General features: G+C 40.3%; 1 long non-coding RNA gene across 5 annotated transcripts in view; it reads right to left on the bottom strand.

The window, feature by feature from the left end:
• The window catches only part of LOC109390260 (uncharacterized), a 473,964-nt gene that overhangs the window by 196,521 nt on the left and 259,157 nt on the right, over positions 1-18,286 (bottom strand). The window lies entirely within an intron of this gene.

Raw genomic sequence — 18,286 nt, 5'->3', positions numbered from 1 at the left:
TGATGATCATGATTATTCCTAGGTCAGAGTTGGGGACACTGAGAACAGGAAAGCTAAGTGAATCCTCCAGGACGCCACAGTGAGTAGAAGGCAGAGCCCAGCGGTCCCATTTGAAAGCACACACTCTTGAGTCTGCCACTAGACAAGCTCATGAAACAAGCAGGTCTCAAGCACAAAGTTCACGGGCTTAGTTTCTTCCACACGTGTGTGTGGCTCATTAAGGGTTTCCCATAAAACAGACAACGTTAATACCTATAACCTAATATACCAATGTGATGATCATTATAACAGCAATCAACATCACCAGGGCACTTTAATGAATTACTGATGACTTTCCATCACCCTAAAGAAAAACACATTTGAGCAGCCAATCCCATGAGAAAACAAGAGCTATGTCATGATTAACCAGCTAATCTATAGTAAATGGGTTATTGTGCTTGGGGGAGAAGCACCCCTCACTGAGCATGCAGATGTCTATCAGAAGGGAGCAAGTCAGCCAACTCCTCGCTGGCTGCTGAGAGTTCCAGAGAACACAAAAGGTGGATTTAGAAGACCGATGGTTCCCAGCCTTCCTTCTACTCCACCCCTTCCTTCTTTACTTCCATCCTTCACTTTTTCCTTTGTCAGTGAGGGTCAGAAGGCAGAAGCAACCCAGTTATGTGAACAGAGAGTATTTCATATAAAGAATTGCTCACTAAGAATAAAGTTGATAACAAGGTAACTAAAACAGTAAACACGAGAACCCTAGGGCATCACAGTTCAACCAATTGCAGGAAGTAGCTACTTCCCCCGGGGCTAGAAAAACAAAGAGGCTGGAACTAGGAAGCTCTGGGGAGGGGCCCCACGGACCTGGGACTCAGAGCTCTGAGGAGGTGATGCCACTGGCTGGAGCCAGTATCTCAAAGGGATGTGACAGGACTGGATCTATAAGTATTGAAAACATGATCAGTTAAAACATGATCAGCTGCTGCTGCAGGAAGGCACTGCTCCTGCCAGGGTGAAGAAGCCAGACCGGAGTGGCACAATAGGATCAGGACACTGATGGGACGCCCACAGAAAGAGCCATGAGAAAGGACGTGAGCCACTGTATTCCCTGGCCCCAAAGTATTTCCATATTAAGTGCTATCTGTCTGTCTCTGAGAAATGAATGGATTTGAGGCCTCAAAGAACACTTGAGATTGGGGTTTTCCCAGACACTAACACTGTGCCAAATCTCCAACTGCAAACATATATTATTGTTTGAACACACCTGAGCACCTGCTCTGTGCTGGTGCATCCATTATCTCATTCAATTTTCCTCAAAGTTCCTGAAAATCAGCTATTTACATTCCCACTGCAGAGTGAGCCAACTACCACCCAGGCAGGCTGAGTACATTCTCTGGAGTCACACAGCGCATCAAAGCCCCACAACTTGCAAACAACACTCTCCTGGGGTGCCCCACCCCAATTTCACACACTGATCCTGACAGTATCCATCATTTAGCTGTTAGCATGGATCCTGTACTATATTCAATGCCCTACATGTGGGAGATACAGACAGAGTGGAAAGAAAATAAGACACAGAAATGCCCCCCCACCAAAAGACTCTATTCCAGGAAGTACATGTGACAGCTGTCAGGCTGCATCCTCCTTGCAAGCGCCACAACAAAATGCCCTAAAGCAGTGGTTCTCAACCTGTGGGTCGTGACCCCTTTGGGGGTCGAACGACCCTTTCACAGGGGTCACCGGGTACTCGTATGTGGGCGTATCTGCATGTGGGCCTGGAGATGGATAGAGGAGCGGTGTCTCAGTTCCTAAGACCATCGAAAATATGTGTTTTCTGATGGTCTGAGGCGACCCCTGTGAAAGGTTGAGAACCGCTGCTCTAAAGCATTTTCTGAGTGGCCTTAAGAGCGGCACTAAGAAAAAAGTCTTGTCTTGTCAAATGCATTTGGGAAGTGCTGCTAACTCAGCCCCTTCTTGGAGGGGTCACCATGCAGGGTGGCAGAGCAGAAGGCTCTGGGACAAAATAATGGCCTGCAGTGAGAAAAAGTGTTTAAGTTGGTTCAGCCAAGTGTTTTTGCAAGCTTATGCCGTGGATCTTGTTTGCGCACAACATTTACTAACATTTCATGGACAGGGAATATAGTCAATAATATTGTATAAACTATGTAGAGTGCCAGGTGGGTACTAGACTTATCGGGATCATTTCATAAATTACACAAATGCCTAACCACCACAATGTACACCTGAAACTAATATAAAATAATACTGAATGTCAACCATAACTAAATATATATATATAGTCACGGGATGTAAATATATACATACATATACCAGGGGTGCCAAAAAAATGTATATACATTTTAAGAGATGTTATCTATGCTCAAGCAGTAGTTCGCCATTGTCTGGACACTGACGGTAACCACTTTGAGCGACTCTTGTAATTGCAGAAGTCAAACGTGACTTGTATTCATCTTTTGTTATCGGTATATATTATTACAATTTTAATACAGTTTTCTCCTTTCTTAAAATGTGAGTACATTTTCTTATCACCCTCTGTATCTATAGTCCAGGGACAGTGTTTTTGTATTGCACACCTGGGAATGTTACCTGAGGAAGGGAAGACTTGCAAAGGGCACTGTGTATTTATCTTGAGCGGGCATTGGCCATGACCTCTGCCCAGAATGCAGAAGATTCAGAAGTTTAGGGGGGACACCTTCAGCTGACAAAAGACAAATCAGAAGTGTAACTGGCAGTGGACATTCAGATCCCTAAGGGGGAAAGCAGGGACAAGGAGAGGGGGACACATCACAGCTAGCAGAAGCTCACTAATTATCTCAGACAGCAGCTTTTTAACCTGATGCCCTTTGAAATGCTAACTGTGCAGCACCTTAAAGTCTTTTCTTGGGCAACGTGTATAACTGACATGGAATTAATATGCAGCATATATAAAAACAATCATACAAATCAATAAGAAGAAGATAAACAACCCGATACAGAAGCAGGCACAAGAAAGGAAGAAACAAACCTCAGAAGGAAAAAAAAGTAGGCCAACAAACATAAGAAAATATATTCATCTTGACAGTAATCGGTGGAATGCAAATTAAAACAAGCTATCTGGTTTTTGTTGTTTTCATCAGCTTGGGGGAAAAAATTTAGATTTGATACTACTGAATGCAAGTAATATAAAATGGTCTGGCCACTTAGGAGGGCAACCTGACAATTTTATTAAAATTTAAAATGTGCATACTCTCTCCTCTGTCTCAAGAATTTCACTTCTTAGTATCTACTGCAGATAAATGCACAATGAGATGTAAGTCTGTTCACAGCACATTGTCTGTGATAGCCCCAAATATGAAACCACCAGAGGCCCCATACTATGGAATGCCAAAAAGCAATCAACACGAATGAGCCAGATCTGTGTGCAATGACAGTATACAAAGGTCTGACAATTAAGTTCACGAATTCATCCTAGAGAAAGTGCTACATACCTCACTGCTGAATATCACTATGGTCACCTTCAAAGTACTCCCCTTGGGAAGCTATGCACCAATGCCAGTGTCTAGTCCATCCTTCAAAGCAATTTTAAAACTTTTTCTGGAATGACCATCAGAGCTGTCGTCGTATTACCTGGATGTTCTGAATGTCATCAAAATGACTTCCTTTCAATATATCCTTTATCTTCAGGTAAAGAAAAAAGTCATTGGGGGCCAGATCAGGAGTGTAAGGAGAGTGTTCCAATACAGTTATTTGTTTACTGGCTAAAAACTCCCTCACTGACAGTGCTGGTGAGCTGGTGCATTATCGTGATGCAAGAGCCATGAATTTTGGGGGAAAAGTTCATGTCAATTAACTCTTTTTTTTTTTTTTTTTTTTTTTTTTTTTTTTTAGCTGAGCCATCCTGCCACCTGTTGGCAGCTCACCAGCAGCTCAGCTCAGGCCTAGAATCAAACCAGCAACCCTGTTGCTCAGAGCTTGCACTCTTGAGTGAGCTCTTAACTAACTGAGCCACTCAGCTGGCCCCTATCTAACTTTTTCACGCGACCTTTTCAGCACTTCCAAATAGTAAACTTGGTTAACTATTTGTTCAGTTGGTACAAATTCATAATGAATAATCCCTCTGGTATCAAAAAAGATTAGCAACATCGTTGCAACAAGTTCTCAAACTTAATTGTCGGACCTCATATGTGGTGAAAAAACAACACATCACTATGAGCAAGATAAAAACATGTATGTTGACACACACAAAATGATAGTGATATAGAAAAAGTCTAGAAAGAAACACCTCAATCTGATGCCTGGTTACCCCTGGGGGTGGGCGTGGCCTTGGGGTAAAAGGTCAAGGAAGACTCAAAGTTTACCCATGGGCCTTGAAGTTTTGCAATGAGAAGGCATTTATATGTTGCTTACATACTTCATTTTTAAAGAAAAGCAATTTTATGTGAAATGACACACTAGTACATGGCATGACACAAAGACAGTCATCTCTTTCGGCTGACACACAGCAAAGGAGCTAGAAACATCTGTCCACGGATAGGATGAATCTTATTTCCAGTACAGCTATCAGTCTATTTATATGGCACTAACTGCTTCCACATGAGGGGAGGGCATAGCTTTCCTGGAGCACCTACTGTTTACCAAACTCAGCGGCAAGCACTTTACAAGCATTCGTTTATCTGTGTTCACCAAGACCTTATGGTGTCAGTGTTGCTAGGCTCTAGAGCTGAGGAAGTATCTCAGAACTTGTTTTTGACAAAGCCTGGACTGAAATCCAGATGTGTTGGAAGACATATCACATGGTATGATAGTTAATTTTATGTGTCAAGTTCACTGGGCTAAGGGATGCCCAGAGAACTGGTAAAACATTATTTCCAGGTGTAGCCGTAAGGGTGTTTCCAAAAGATTAGCATATGAATCAGTAGACTGAGTGAAGATCCTCCTCCCAGAAGTGTGTGCCTCACCCAATTTGCTGAGGGCCTGAACAGAACGACAAGGTGGAGGAAGGGGGAATTTGCTCTTTGTTGGAACTGGGACACCACCTTCTCCTGCTCTCAGACATTGTTGCTCCTGGTTCTCAGACCTTCAAACTGAATTACACCACTGGCTTTCCTCTTTCTCCAGCTTGTAGGCATCAACTGTGGAATGTCTCAGCCTCCATGATCATGTGAGCTAATTCTTATAATAAATCTCTCTCTCTCTCTCTCTCTCCCTCTCTCTCTCTCTCTCCCCCTTCCTTCCTCTCTCAAAATATATCATATATATATAATACAATATATATATATCTCCTATTATATATATACACATCCTATTGTGTGTATATATGTCTTCTATTATATATATGATATATATGATATATATGATGATAGCTTATAGATATATAGAAGATATAGGTATCATACACACACACACACACACACACACACAGGGTGCCAAAAAATGTATACACATTTTAACAAAGGAAAACTATATTAAAATTGTAATAATATATACCGATAACAAAAGACTAATACAAGTTGTTTGACTTTTGCAATTACAAGAGGTGCTCAAAGTGGTTACCATCAGGATTCAGACACTTCTGATTACAGTGAACTACTGCTTGAGCAACACTGACCAAAGTGTCCACTTGCATACAATTTTTTGGCACCCTAAATATACATATATACATATGTGTGTGTGTGTGTGTGTGTGTGTGTGTGTGTGTGTGTGTGTGTGTGTATGAATGATGTATACACATTTTAAGAGATGCTAACACTTTGGTTCACACACATATCCTATTGGTTCTGTTTTGTCTGCAGAACAACATGGTTTTTTCCCCAAAAACCACAACCTTCATGTAATTAAGCTACATATACATATGCCATGTATATTTATCCATAGTCTATCAATCATCTATCCGTATAACCATTAATAGTTGTGTTTATATCAGTAGATTCCAATTCTGAATGATTTTGCCCCCAGGAGACATTTAGCTATGTCTGAAGACGTTTTTAATTACCACAGCTGAGGGGGGTGGGGTTGCTACTGGCATCTAGTGGGTGGAGGCCAGGGGTGCTGCTAAACAGTCTACAGTGCACAAGACAGCCCCGCTCCCACAGGAAAAAACTTATCCAGCCCCAGTGTTAAACGTGCTGAGGCGGAGGAACCTTGGTCTATACCTGTAAGAACTGCTTGAAATCAGACATCCTCAGAAAGGTCTGGCGAGGTTAACATGCAATGCCCACCTTGTGTTTAGTCTCTGAACCCAGACTTGGCCAGTTCCCACAGCCAGGCGATATCCGGAAATGAAAAAGCATTGCTCGCTGCCCTTGGGACAAAAGCCAGTCAAGTTCTCCGTAGCTTCTTGGGAAGCCAGAGAGGAGGCCAGCAGAGTCCAACCCAGTCATAGATAATGCAACTGAAGCCAAGGCAAAAGGTTAAGGGACAGGTGACAATAGTCCCTTTGATTATGTTCGCCCAGAAAAAAAGCTCATGGAAGTCCAGAAAAGTGCAAGGAATATGAATAAGTAAACAGAAATACCCACATTGTGTTTGGAGTCTATTTTTTCTTTTCTTATCAGAGAGCATTTTGACTTGACAATGTGTTTCGATCTTCTTTCTATTTATCAACTCTACTTTCACTATGAATTCTTCCCATTTTCTGCCTTTTTAAGTCTATTTCCAATCGTGAAAAGGTGCCAGTGATAATTAAAGTCTAATTCTATCCTTGAATTCATTACAAAAAAAAGAAAAGAAGAAAAGAAAACGGAATATGATCACCCGTAAAGCTCTCAGAAATAATCAAGTATCCATATCAGCCCAGAGTAACAGTGATTTCAAATGGATAAGGTTTGGAGAAGAAATACCCAGAAATGCAGGGAAATTAATTGCTGTTTTTCAAGGAGCTGCTTTGAAATGCAGTAATTAATTGACCTACTGTTGGAGACAGTTTCCCCCTAGTTAATAACCAGGCTCCCCAGACATGAGAAAGACAGATTGCTTCCATTTGAAAACAGTCTCCACTAAAACCAAATGATGGAAGAGATCACTGCGTTTGCTGGTACGTGCGCCATAACCAGATGGGGTTTCATGAGTTCCTGTTACTTTCTTAATCCAGTCACGGGAACGTGCTAGCAATGGTCCTGCAAAATGTGTTTCTGTACTTTCCTGAGTCTGAGCCAGCTGTTAGTCCACGGAATGGTGTGTGCTTGGAGAGAGCTTTCTGTTGGGAATCAGGGTCTTATCCCACAGGAGGCAGCATGGGGTTTTTTTCTCACCTGTTTAATGGGCAAGGCAGCAAAGGCCACTCAGTCGTTCCAGCTCTTCCCTCTCATACTGATGGGCCCTGTGACAGCCAGGTGCGATGATGCTCGCAGGCAGCAGTTAGGCCAAAGCGTAGGACTTCTACAGACTTCCACACATCTCCACTTTTGAGTTGTGTACCCCCAAGACCACCCTTCTCCTCCTCTCTCCTGCCCTTCTCTCGGAGGGCTGACCTGCTTGGACTGCATCAAGGGACTCACTTGCTTTTTAGCACCTCTTTGCATGTGGCCAGTGGGAGCCCCTGCACCCCTGCAAGAAACTCCAGAGAGGGAGGTTAGGACACGTATGCCTCAGATTCCCCTGCAGTTTCCTGGAGCTGGCTGTATCCTGCCAGGGCTCCTATCCCAGCATTCCTCTCTGTGCCAATCTCTTTTCCAGGTGCTCATGATCTTCCCTCTGTGCCCGAAGGCCCAATGCTTCCCCCCACCCCTACACCCCAGTTATATCTTTATAGAGGGCCATCCTTTCACTCTCCTCCAAGTACAGACTGAGTGTGCCATCCATTTCTTGCCCAAGCCAGACTGATTTTTCTTATGTCTCTCTTAACCTGATCTCACCTGCCTTGCAAGCAAGTTCACTTCAAAAATCTACCCTAACCCAAATTGCACTCAGGACCCATACACGATCTACAATGTGTCCCAGCCCCCAGGAGTGAACAAGAGAATTAGAAGAAAAGGAGGCTACAGCGTAACCACCACTAATCATTTGGGGGTGAGGGGATGGAGAAGAGGGAAGGAGGTAGGAGGTGGGCAGGGAATTCTGACTCTGCTCAGGGTCAGACTGAGCAAACTTTGCATAGAGTGAGAGTTATTTGTCCAAAGGTTTGGATTTCTCCGGGGTGGGGAGCTGAACTCAAAGTTTTCCCAAATCCCTAATTTAAACTCCTAACTCCATATATATTTCTTGAGTCAGGATTCATGGCCGAGAAGTTAAGTTGACCTTCCATTCCTCACAGTTCCAAGAGAGAAAAATTAACTAGTTCTATTTGTCTGTCTAGCTGTTTGGCTTTATTCTCTCTTCAGTCTTTGACTAAGGGATGGAAACAAAATCTCCTTCACTCAGGGTGCTGATCATGGTGGATCCTTATATCCAAATTTCTCTCAAGAGTAAAGTAATGCACTTATTTTGGTTCTCATTCTCCCCTTCCTCCTCGTCCACTTTGCAAAGAAAGCCAATGATATCATCCCAATGATAACACCCAGGAAGCAACTAACTAAAGAACTAAAAACATGGCTCCCCAGAACAAATTCAGCCCTTCCTGCCATCCAACAGTTCAGGCTATTTTACTGAACATTTAGAACTCTCACCTATCTGAATGGGAGCCACAAAATATGCCCACAGAGGAATCTTCTAGTCCTTGGGTTGTCAGGGAGCAAGTTGACTGATTGTTCCACAAACAGATTCCCAGCCTGCTTTGTGCAATTTGAGAGAGCAAAACGATGGAAACATAAAGTTGGGGAGCCCCATGCAGAGTTAACCAACCCGGCTGGAAGCAGTGGTTCCACTGCAGTTACCCACACTTTCTGTGCAGGGGCGATCCTACTCCTTGCGCTGTGATTAGATAAACTAAATTTCAAGGCAGGGAAACAACTGAAGAGAGAGTGCTTGCCAACCGTATCCTTAAGCTGCTTTTAGCTCCAGGAAAGGAAACTTGGAAGAAGGTATAGGGCCAGGCCTTCCCTGAATTTGAGACCAACTGGGACTGGGGGTGGAGGGGTTATCCCAGCTCCTAAGAATCTTAAAGAAATGCCCCAGGTTAATCCTCATCTCTAGTCCTTCCAGCTTTTCCTACAACTGAGACAACAGTTACAAGGTTAAAACAACAGTCACCCCATCTTTGTGAACTATTCCAAAAGAAACCCAATGACCTTAGCATATTGGCATTCTACAGATACCTCCAAGGCGGTTGTGCAAATGTGTGCCGCAATCAATACTCATTAAGATGGCTTTACATAGAGAAACACCTAAATAACTAAATCAATCTACTAAATTAAATTTCCATTTAATATATATAGCGTGAGAGTGAATACCAGAGATACCCCTTATCAACAGGGTCTATGTTCCCAGATCCCCAGTGGCTACCTGAAACTGTGGATAGTATCAAACCCTATATAGTCTATGTGTTCTCTTATACATACATACCTTTTCACTTAAGGAAGCACTTTATGGCTTCTGTTTGGCATATCTGAATTGTCTGCATCACTATTCTTATGCTTTGGGGCCATTATTAAGTAAAGCACGAGTTAATCAAACACAAGCACTGTGATACCGGACAATCTGATAACCGTGATAGCTACTAAGTGACTAATAGGCAGGAAGCACACACAGCATGGAGACACTGGACAAAGGGATGTTCGCGTCCTGGACAGGACCAAGCGGGATTTCATCATGCTACTCAACATGGCGCACCATTAAAAACTTATGAATTGTTGATTTTTGAAATTTTCCATTTAATATTTTCAGATTGTGATTGACCACAGGTAATTGAAACCATGGAAAACAAAACCACAGATAAGGGGGTAGGACTGTAATAATAGAGGAACCAGGAAAACAAAAATCTGAAGAGTTAAATAACGATCATTAATGTCTCTTAACTGACTCAAAAAAGAAGTCTTCATGGCCTCGTGCAGCACCATTAAAAAAATTTAATGCCTACTGGCAATTGCTGTTCTCACACTTCTAATAAAATTGGTTGGTTGCATGTTTAGCTCAGAGCAGATTAGAAGACGTATATTTAAAGGGTAAGGTTTGTAGGGGATGAAAGAGGAATATGTAGCTCAGAAAAAAAAAATTATAGGGGTTGGAGCACTAGGTGAGAGGGTGATAAGACGACAAGTTTTAAGAGTGACTCGAGCAAGAACCGTGCAGGAGACTAGGATACCTTTGCCCAGAAGCAGAAGGCTACGTATGCTCAGTAGCTTCTAAAAGACTCACTATATTAGCGCAGAATGAGGAAAATGGGAAATCAAAAGGAGAATTCTAAATAATCAAAAAAAATAGAAATATGTTCCAAATCCGCAAGAAGGTATGGAAGATTTCCATGTGTCTTTCTCATATTTTCCCTTCACATCTATTCCAGTTTGTGTCATGTCAGTTCTGTTCTTTGTGGCCTCCAATGCAAATTTAAAATTCCACCTCGACATTTTCAGATCTCTTATCTTCTGTTCTTATTCCAAGGGGCTCTCTGCATCTCTGCATTTGTCTTAATCTTGTATCACCCTCTCTTGTACCACCCTGATTCGGTTTCAGAAAGGCTGGTTGTTTCCAGGACATGCCTTAGACATCTTGTATTTTTAACTTATCTTGAAAATATAATTTTTAAAAATGTATCTTTTCTTTGATTCTCCAGAGCAATGCATCTTTTCTCTTAGGCACAGGTCCTCACTTTGGTGAATTTCAAAGATTGTTTTTGTGTTTGTTTTACTCATCCCAAATTCGAAGAAATAAAACTAAGCCTTGTGCTTTCAAAGAGCCAGGGTAAATAGAGTCTGTGGTAACCACCCAGGTTCCCTGAAATACTGGCCACTGTCATTCACCCATTGGGCTCAGGTTTCATTTGCTCCTGCTGCTCCAATGGCTGGGCTCTGTGCCATTATTTATGCCACTGTTTCTCATGCAAATAAAATAATCCAGAATGAAACACTTCTCTTGCCACCACTTTTATTTCTGAATCTCTCTGGGTTATTATTTGCCCATCTTTGAAAGCAAGTAGCAATAAAGAAGCTAATTGAAGCCCAAGCATTGAGAACTCGGAACTATTGGGTTTGTGGATGGTTATCTGTTATTCTCATCAGTGAAACTACTTGGACTTTAAGTTGTGGTTATGCAGTAAGGGTCAGTTTCAAAGCTGTATATATATATATATATATATATATATGTATGTGTGTGAAAGGGGGAGAGAGGGAGAGGGAGAGAAAGAGAGAGAGAGAGACTGAAAAGTTGAACACCATTTCCTGGAATAATTTATCTCTGTAGCCTACTTTCTAATTATTTTCTATTTTAATTTATTTCTGTTCTATCTTCATCATTTGCATTTACCTAGTTTCCCTAGATTAGTTTTGGGTTCTCAGTCTAACATCTTTAAGAGACTGATTAGTTTACTTTATTGCTTCCTATCTAATAAGGAATTGACTTACTATTATGAATTTGCCTTAGAGTAAAGATTTGGCAGGGTAACAAGCTTTTACAATAATATTCTCCCCTTTATTTTATTTCTAAATAATTAGTATTATAACTGGGACCCTATTATTCTTCAACCCAAAATTATTTGGAGAGGAATTTTAATTTTCATTACTATTTGTTTTTTACTTTTATTTTTAATTTGTATTTATGTGACATTAAATTTCGAGAGTGGATCTTATAAAATATCTGCTTTAAGGAATTTATTATGCTCATTGTTGTGGCTTAGAATAAGATAAAATTTTATAAATCATCCGTGGAAGCTTAAGAAACCTATTTATTTTAATATATAAATAATCCTATTAATTATTTTATTTAAATTTGTCTATGTACTTATTTATTTTCAGTCTATCTTTTCTGCCAACGGTAAGAGAGGTGTGTTACTGTCTTCCAAAACAAATACATTTCTGTAAATTTCCCATTTTATTCCTAACATTTTTTGCTTCATCCATTTTAATGCTATGTTATTTGGTAAATAAATTTTCATGACTATTTTATCATACTGTGAATTGTAAAATGACACTCCTTGCCTCCTTTAATATTATTTGGCCTGGAATAAAGTTTTCTGGAAACTAATGTCGCTGGCCCTGCTTTCTTTGTTTTTGCAACCAATTTTTTCAACTTTTGTCGTTTAGCTTTAGGTAGCACTGAGTGGGAATTTACTGTTGAACACAATATGAGAAATTTGGTCTTCTCAATTGTTGGGAAATATTTTTAATTACGCAGAATCTTGTAAAATGACCTAAACAATACCGCCCCAAACTGGCATTTGGCAGCCCCTGTGACCCTGTTTGTGGGGTTTCCCCTGGGAGGTGGAGCCGTGAATTGTCAGCCCTTTGCTTTGTTTCACTCCTGGCTACTGACTGGTTCCAGTGCCTGGGTTAGGCAAGCGTGCCTCTGGGCTAGAGAGTCAGTTCAGCATTCTGAGAACACAGGTAAAATGAGAGAGGTACAGAAGATGCTCCAGGTTGCCATAATATTATCTATCAAGTACTTGTCCCTCTTCTTTTCTCCCCACTGCCATCTTCTCCAGAACCTACAACATAACAGTGGAGCCATAACAGGGTTGTGTTGGTAGGGGGACAAAACTGCTGAAATTCATGTTATAGATTTTAGATAGCATCCTCTCTGTCCAAGGCAGGTTTAGACAAGGACTCTGCCTGTCTACAAAGCCACGGGAGATGTCAGGAGTCAAGTTAACATATGATTCCCATATGTCCAGTTACTATATGTTTCAGTGACTGTATGCCAAGAGATCCGCTCTAAATACTTTATATGTACTTAAAACGTCTCTACCTCAGTTTGCTCATCTGTAAAAAAGGATTAAACAAGGCAATGAAGTGCATATAGAGTGCTGACTGCAAATCTCTTGGCAAATAGTAACTGATACACAAGAATTCAGTAACATTATTATTATTTTCTGAGTTGCCCATCTTGTTTTATGTCAACTTTTGATACTGCTTTACCATTTCCTCTTTATTTTTTGTTGTTGTTATTTTTTGGTCTACATTTTGTTTTTGCTTATTTTTTCCCAGTAATTTGGAAGGAACTCCCTGCTTTTTAAATTTTGCTTTCATTTACTTTTACATATTTGAATCACTTTTTCTCTGATATGCAAGTTTTAATGTTAACTCTCACCCCTTGTCAGTTGAGCAATTTAGTGCATTTATATTTTTCATGTCCCCTTTCTAAAACTATTTTCTATTAATATTAAATTAGTACCGCATAATTGAGAACTGTCTCTTTTGAGAATTATATTGGCATATGCATTCCAGTTGGAAGGATATTTAGTTTTTTACTTTACATTGTTTTTTTTTTCTCACAACCACTCTTTTAATACCATAGTTTTCTCATTCTTGAGTCACTAATTTCAAATCAATTCTCAGAGTTCTTTTTCCCTCATTAGTTTATGGGTAACATATTTTGAAAGTTTTTCAACAAGTATTTTGTTTGGTGTTTGTGTTTTTGTGGGGTTTTTTTTGGTTTTGTGGGAGTTTTTTTGTGTGTGTTTGGTTGGTTTTTGTCCTTACACCACGAATGGCCATGTGGCTGGTTATGACATTCTGGACTCGCTTTTCCCTGAAAACACTGTATTAGTTGTTCCACTTTCTGGCATTTATTATGCTCTTCTAGGTTCAAATCTTTCTTTTTTTTCTTCATTATCTCTTCTGATAATACACTGGGGATTTTTGATCTCCATATTTAGATCCTTTCAGCTTCAGAAAATTGTATCTAATTATACCCTTGATGATTGTTTCTTTTAATTGCTCTCTTTTAATCTTGAGAAACATCTAAAATTTATATATATGATATCCATTTCTGTCTCTTTTTTTCTCATCTTTTCTTTGTATTTCTCTGACACATATTGGATGCTCAATAAATATGTCAAGGAAGGAAGGAAGGAAGGAAGGAAGGAAGGAAGGAAGGAAGGAAGGAAGGAAGGAAGGAGGAAAGAAGGGAGGGGAGGGAGGAAGGAAGAAAAAAGGAAGAGAAGGGAAAAAAGAAAAATAAAAAGAAGAAAAAAAAAACAAAGGACAGGAGGGAGAGAGCAAACGAGGGACCTGTCTAGGGGACATGCTTTTAAGTTTATTTTACTCAGCTTTGATTTGACTTTCTGATCAGACATAAGTCTTTCTGACAGAAGTCTTAACTGTGGATATTCAGTGGTTCACCTCCTGTAGCTTGGTGTTTACTTCCTTGCAACCTGTTGTTGTTTCACTCAGCTCCATCTTTTCCTATCAGTCTGTGTTGTTATTTTAAAAATGGCTTCCAAATAGTGTTTAAGGGTGCCACTTTCTGTATTTTACCATACATTCTATATGTACCCTCCACACCCAACTTACACAACAAATCATTTTCAGGGTGATGATATTCTTTTCTTTGTTCTGCACTATTTCCCACCCACTCACCACTGACTTCCTTTTTATAAAAGTTCTTGAGTGATACCACATGGAATTACTGGTCTGCAACAAGTACTGAGGAACCAAGGTGAGATCCTAATCCACCTGTTTGGTTCTCTGATACTTTAAACCATGAACTCAATCAAACATAGGAATTGCCTTATTGTATGGACTGCTGCTGGGGATATTCCTGTCTCTGCCCCAACACACCATTTTCCCTGTAAATGTTATGGCCCCTGAGATATAAGGGGCCCCATCCAACTTCATCGCTCATTCTTATTTCTTATGAGTAGCCATCAGTGGACAGAACAAGATGTAGGAGAGTCAACGGTCTCTTTCAAGAACAAGCATTTTAAATAGATGACTAACCACTTGTATGATTGGTATAAATCTTGGGTCTCTGAGCCAGGTATAGACAGTATGACAATATGATAATGTGTGTGTGTGTGTGTGTGTGTGTGTGTGTGTGTGTGTGTGTGTGAGCGCACGCGCGCGCTGCAGTAGAGAACACATTTTCACCCTATCTTTTCATGCATGCAAAATATAGTTCTGAGATACACTGAATTGTTTTTCTTTTTCTCCACTTTTAATTTAGTATCTGTTAATCCTAGAATATATTTATTCTGATAGGAAATTAATCTAAACTACAGGCTCTCTAAGGACAGGGACTATGTACTTAGCTCACCAGCGAATCCCATGACCTAGTCCACACACAAGGTTGAATGAATAAGTGAGTGATTAAACAAAGGTTGGGATGGATTGAATCAGACCCATGTTTTAATATTATGGACATTACCCTCCACGATAGCTTTCTATTTATATTGGTTTACAAAATGCTTTTCAAATTTTTTAATTAGAAAATTATTCCTACCAGCATCCAGAATATGGTAATGATTTTAATGGGAATTTTCTGTTAGTCCTCTTTGTAAATTTCAATTTTTCAATTTTTCATGTGTAATAAAACTGTTGAAATTAACAGAATTAGCTCATAAGATGTCAAGAGGTTTGGTATGCATATTAAAAAGAAGCATCATTATTATGGGTTTTTTTTCGTTGGTGGTGGTGGGGTTTTTATTTATTTTGTTTTGTTTTTAAAGCTTTCTTGTCTTATCAAAGTCATTACAAGACATTTGGAAAAGAAGGAAAGAAAATTTTCCCATAATCCCAAGACTGGAGTGCAATCACTATTAACATCTCAATACATTTCCTAACAGGTCTGCTTTTTCAATGTGGAGCCTCTGTGGCTGTTGGTGGGAAGTGACTCACCAGCCAAACTCTAGTGGGAGGGTAGACTCATGGAATGTAGGAAGAAGTATAGAATCTATAGTCCTGCAGCTGAAACATTCCTTTTATTATTCGTAAATCCCCATTTTTAAAAATATTTGCTGCTCCCCAAAACCCTCTACAGCACTACACCCCACAGCAATCAAAGAGGTATTCGAACCATCTGAGGGGGCAGACATCAGAGGGAGCTGCACAGAGCAAACAGAGATGTGGCTGCATGCGGTGGGTCATAGAAAGCCCTTAAACATGACTTTAGAATAATCTTGTTCTTCACATCTACACATTTAACAATTTCCAGTAACAGAAACCTAGAAATATTTGCAACTCATAATCATGGGCCTATTATCTAGGGGAAATGGGAAATGTTATCCTGGGGCAAATCTGCATGTGTCCAGGATGGTGTGGGAAGATAGAATTTAGATGGCAAAAATGAGCAATCTAAGCAAAACAGATAATTTTCTTAGTAAGTTCAAGCTAGACATTGTACCATAGCTTAGTAAGAAGAAATTGGAATTTTCTATTAAGTCTCTGCTTTGTAGTATTCAAAGGTTACATGAATTATGGGTATGCCAACCATCTAACTATTTCTACAAAGTTTTCATTTCCGATTGGGGTCAACCATGCTCACCCATCTTTTGATCGCCATTGTTAAATCCTAAATTCGATCCCGCCCTTCGCCCTCAGGTTCTATATAACCTGTTCAGATAATTATAGAAATCTAAATGAAGCCCCAACTCATGGGATACAGGTTTAAAATTCTGATACCCAATGCAGACAGAGCAGATGAAAGACCTACCACCCACCTCACAGGAAAGGGCTCTTTCCAAACACATCCCTGTGTGAATGTGCTCAATTTTAATTATTATTTTGAAAAAATATATTGTTTCTAGCAACACATAATTAGATATGTTTTCTTTTTTGTTGCTAAACATTGTAGTATGTTATATAGCATAACATTTTGCTTCTTTTTGTTCACTTAACATGCTATGATCAAATATCTCCATTTTGTTAAATGGCCGTCAAAGACGTCATATTAATAACTGCATCATACCCCATGCAATGGACACAATACCATCTATTTTTTCCGTTGTTGGAGATTTCAACTGAGTCAGTTACTTTGTGACATCCCAATGTGGCATATTCTCTGAAAAAGTTTAATGATTTAAAGGTTGAAGCTTTTTGATATTGTATGAAGACCAGATATCTCCCAGGGAAAAGGGAAATGTACCAGTCAGGGTTGTTTATGTTGCTCTGCTTTGTTTTAAGAACAACTCACCAACTCTGTTCTGTTTATAGAAAATAGCTACTTATATACTATAGCTATAATAGAGTGAGTTACTTTATATAAAGATGCCAGGGGGTTGGGTACCATTTCAGAAAGGCATATGGAATAATGGAAACTATGGGCCCAGTCGCACGCACACATCTCCTGTGGTCAGTTGTTATATATTTTGATTCCTAATGCACAGGAAGATGTCCTCTAGCAGGGCCCAGTCCTGGCAGCTGGCTGGAGGAACTGGGAATATCTGGGAAAGAAGAAAAAGACTCTAACCAGAGACCACTAGGCCTCCCCTTTTCAAACAACAGTAAATGATGACTCTCTTCTATCATATATAATTTAGCTGTGAGGTTTGGCAACTTCTGAGTGAAATGAGTATAAAATAAGAAATGCAGCCATGTGAATGAAAGACCGTTGGTCTAGCTGTCCTGTGAATGTCTAAATTCAAGATACAGATGAGGGAAGGAGACCGAGGCAGCACTACAGAGTGGCTGCTTTTATAGTTTCTGTCCTGAGATCTTTCTCTTCCTAACTTCATCGTATTTCTGTTTTATTTTATATTTCTCTGGTTACCATCTGCTATGGGCTGAATTGTGTTCCTCCAAAATTCATATATTGAAGTCCTACCCCAAATACCTCAGAATGTGACTGTATTTGGACATAGGGTCTTTAAACAGGTCACTGAGTTACAATGAGATCGTTATGGTGGGCCCCAATCCAGTATAACTGGTGTACTTTTAAAAAGAGGAAATTTTGACACAGGCAAGGCCCAGACACAGAGGGAAGACCATGTGAAGACACAGGGAGAAAATGATCATCTACAAGTCAAGGAGAGAGGCCTCAGAAGAAGCCAACCCTGCTGACACCTTGACCCTGGACTTCCCAGCGTCCAGAACCACAAGACAATTAACTTCTGTTGTTTAAGCCTCCCCGTCAGTGGCATTTTGTTACGGCAACCTCGGCAGATGAACACGCCATCATTAGATTTACATGGAAGCCACACTTTTAGGGGTCCACCCCACGCTGAAACCCTACAAAGCAACTTTCCCAGTGTGACTCATTAGCTGGTTCTTTTAGTTCCCTGAGGACAAACAGGTGAATGGGATCAAGCCCAGGACACCCTATTTATACCTAAGGAAGAGATGGAGCTGGCGCCAAATCAATATTCCCGTGAGGGCACTGCCCCATCTTTCTCCTTTGTCTTTGTCAAGCGGATATTTCCCAGAAAGTTGTATTGGGCGTGCACTGGCTGCCTTCGGCAGAGACCAGCCCCTGGTTGAGGAGCCACTGAATCAGGACCTTAATCAAACACAAAATGACAGAACTGTTTCCAGCGGAGGATTAATTGAGCCAACTCAAGGCA

This window comes from Hipposideros armiger, unplaced genomic scaffold (assembly GCF_001890085.2).
Source record: "Hipposideros armiger isolate ML-2016 unplaced genomic scaffold, ASM189008v1 scaffold_9, whole genome shotgun sequence".
Lineage (NCBI taxonomy): Eukaryota > Metazoa > Chordata > Mammalia > Chiroptera > Hipposideridae > Hipposideros > Hipposideros armiger.
This window is presented reverse-complemented; position numbering and strand designations above follow the sequence as displayed.